The 3,827-nt window shown below is 43.2% G+C and overlaps 1 pseudogene; it reads right to left on the bottom strand.

Annotated features, from left to right (window-relative positions):
• LOC103607788 overlaps positions 1-3,827 on the bottom strand; it is a 16,292-nt pseudogene that overhangs the window by 1,212 nt on the left and 11,253 nt on the right.

The following is a 3,827-nucleotide window of genomic DNA, read 5'->3' on the forward strand; positions in this document are numbered from 1 at the left end:
GGAGTCGAAGCCCAGTGTGTGCAGCAGCTCAAAGGTGAGCCTGCCCAGGTGGGACAGCTCCACCGACACATGGTTGTGCAGCCTTTCCACAAGTGTGCAGTTGTAGGCCCTGGAAGCATACACCAGTGCCACCTCATCCGGGCTCTTGGCCTTATACCACAGCTCCTGCTCTGGCTCCTGCTCGTGGGCAAGCTCCGGGGCCCAGCCATCTGCCTGGCTGCTGTAGCCATTGCTGGTGATGTCTGGGGCCAGCTGGCTGAGCCTCTCCTCCAGCCTGAGAATTGTGCTGCTGCTGGACAGGAGGCTGGGCCCCGATTTGTGGTTGGACTTGTTGGTGGCCAGGCTCCTGATGTTGCTGCAGCCCAAGGTCAGGCGGCTGGGTGTGAACCTCTGGAGGAAGTCCTCTATCATCTTCATGGGGCTGATCCGGGGATGTGACCACTTCTGTGTTGCAGATGATGAGTGTGATGAAGAAGTCAAAGACATCAGCCGGCTCTGGAGAGAGGTGGGCCAGTGGGTGCTGTTGGTGCCTCATCATGGCCGGGCGCCTGTCACACTCAGTCATCTTCTTAAATAGCTCTGGGTCGGGTGTAATGTCTTTCTCCATGGGGCTGCTGAAGGCCATGTGCTTGGATTGCATGCTGGCCCTCTTGGCCTCCACCCGGCTGGTCATGCACCAGGGAGACTTGATGCTCTGGGTTCTGTGTGGGACCCAGACATTCTGGTGGCTCCTGATACTGCCACGCTGGGACATCGAGCCCCCTTTGGGTACCACCTCCTCCTCCTCTGAGTCTGCCTCCTGGTACTTGGCCAGATGCTGGGCATTTGCATCATGAGAACATTCTATGCCAGACACAGTCATCTTTGGAAAACCATCTTATTTTCAGCGAGAGTGCCAGTTTTATCTGAGAAGATGTATTGTATATGCCCTAAGTCCTCCGTGATGTTCAGAGCATGGCACTGCAGCTGTGAGTCTGTTTCTTCATTGTGCAGCTCTACATCCTGGTTAACGAAGTACACTTGGCACGCTTTAACAATTTCAATGGAAACGTATAGGACATTGAGATCAAAACCTGCAGAACTATTATAATTGTAAAAAATGAGTAAATTGCAGCTATGACTGGGGATGAAGAGCTGCTGTCAGACTCAGGGACGTCAAATAATGATGTCTTTTCTTGATATCACTGTATCCACAATCCGTGTCCGACTGCTGGAAACAGAGACATACAAATGAGGAGATGGACAGACCAGAGCGTGTCACAGTTCATCTGCCTCTCAAGCTGCCACTATTGTTCAGAAGAGCCTTGATTTCACGTCCTGTGTATAGATGATGATGCTGATGATGGCTTTCATGTTCCTGATGGTGCACTCTCACAGCAACGGGTTTTCTCTATATAGTCTGGCCTTTTTCCCATTGTCATGTACGATGCAACCACTGAACCCAGTCAGGTTGTTGTTTGGCTTCTCATGCTCAATTATGCTGGTGAACATCAAAAGATTGAATTTGGAGACAGTTTCTGAAGCTGGGAAGTCCAAAGTCCATCTGGTGGTGGCAACAGTGACCCAGGGGTNAGCCTTGATTTCACGTCCTGTGTATAGATGATGATGCTGATGATGGATTTCATGTTCCTGATGGTGCACTCTCACAGCAACGGGTTTTCTCTATATAGTCTGGCCTTTTTCCCATTGTCATGTACGATGCAACCACTGAACCCAGTCAGGTTGTTGTTTGGCTTCTCATGCTCAATTATGCTGGTGAACATCAAAAGATTGAATTTGGAGACAGTTTCTGAAGCTGGGAAGTCCAAAGTCCATCTGGTGGTGGCAACAGTGACCCAGGGGTCTCACATTGCAAGATGATGGAAGCAGAAAGAGCAAGAGAGAGCCTAAAAATGTTTTGACATCTCATTGATTCTTCTTAAAACAGTGTCATTGCTAGATTGGACAGAAGATATATCATTTAGATTTTTTCATTAGTGTATTAATAACTCCCCTTACACTTAGTAAGATTAGTTTTCCTCCAATATTCCATGACTTATGAGAGTTATTACTTATGCTATTTCTTACATAAGATTGATGCTTTTGACCCTCTGATTAGAAGGCTTTTAAACATTCCAATGATAATATCCCATGGTTTTCCTCTGATGTCAGAAGTAAGGTATACCTTTTCCGTATTATCAGTGTATATTAGCAAAATGTTCTTAATTTTTACAGTTTTCTTGCTTCATTAAAAAAAAAAGTTTTGGAAGGGTAAGAACTGAAGTATACTGGGAGTAGAGTGGTCCTCTTACCCGATGTGAAAGGTGTCCTGTACAAAGGAGAAACGTGCACACACAGATAAACACACAGGGAGAAGTTATGCTTCCACAAACCAAGGAATTATAGAAGCTAGGAGAGAAGCCTTCAATAGAAACTTCTGTAGAACCTTCTGAAGGAGCATGACCCTGCCACCACCTTGACCTTGGGCTTTTATTCTCCAGAACTGAGTCAATAACTATCTGTTGTTCAAGACACGCAGTTTTTGGTACTTCGTGATGGCAGCCCTAGTCAATTAATACAGTTATGGAAACTAAAAACCCAACGGGCAAAATTTTAAAAAGTATTTTAGAAGAAGCTGGCCACATACAAGTTACATATGATAAACCATGTAGATAAAAAGCAGAAAAATAAAGACATTAAAAGTGAAAAAGTTATTAAGCGAAAAGTAAATAGAGGGGAAAAGGAGGACATTAGATATTTATTAGAAAAGAAGATGGAAAGAGGCAAAAAGTATATTTTAATTGATAATTTTATACTGGGCAAATGGATGCCCCAAATTGAAGACAATTTTCTCATGCTAAATCTTGAGTAGAATAAGTAACAAATTTAGCAATACCTAGGCACAATACAGGGAAGATTCTTAGCATTAATCACCAAGAAATTTTAATACCATCAGAGACACAATAAATATTACTTACAAATAATAAGAATGACATATTTGCAGCAGACTCTCAGCAGTAACAGATGTCAGTAGATGGTGTTTTTACATGTTATGATTGTCAAAATATATAAAATTTAAGCAACATAATAAACTTTAATAAACATAAAGTGCTAACCTCACGAATATGAAACACATTTTGTTTAATCACATGTGGAATCTTTGAGTATATGTTGTATATCAGTTCATAAAACAAGTCTGAAAAAAATGAAAAGATTAAAACAATAAACAGTAGCTTCTTTGACCAAAATTTAGTTAAATTATAAATAAATAACCAAAATAAATATAGAGGTTCTAAAATTAAAATACATACCTCCAAATAAGTTTTAGGCCAAAGAAAATTAAACTGAATCATAAGAAAAAGGCCACACATCAAAATGTGTATGCAGCCAAACATTTTTTTTTTCCTTTTTGTCTTTTTTACTGACCGGTAACGGGATCGCAACCCTCGGTGTCACGCCTGTACCGGGGACTGGCAACGGGATCGCAACCCTTGGTGTTGTGCCCACACCGCGCTCAGCCAGTGAGTGGGAACCGGTCTCCACATGGGATCCAAACCCTCGTCGGGAGTGCTGCCATGCTCCCAAGCGGCGCACTCTCCAGTGCGCCACCGGGCCGGCCCACCAAACATTTTTTAAGAGAGAAATTTATAACCTCGTATGTACGAAGGTACTTCAAAAAGTTTGTGGAAAGATTTGTAGTATCTGTCATTTCTACATTCCATGAACTTTTTGAAGCACCTGTGATGGAGTTTGGATGTGTTGTCCCCTCCAAAACTCATGTGGAAATTTGATCTCCAATGTGGCAGTGTTGGAAACTGATTGAGTCATGGGGGCGGATTCCTCATGAA

Source organism: Galeopterus variegatus, unplaced genomic scaffold (genome assembly GCF_000696425.1).
Source record: "Galeopterus variegatus unplaced genomic scaffold, G_variegatus-3.0.2 Scaffold7713, whole genome shotgun sequence".
Taxonomy (NCBI): Eukaryota; Metazoa; Chordata; class Mammalia; order Dermoptera; family Cynocephalidae; genus Galeopterus; species Galeopterus variegatus.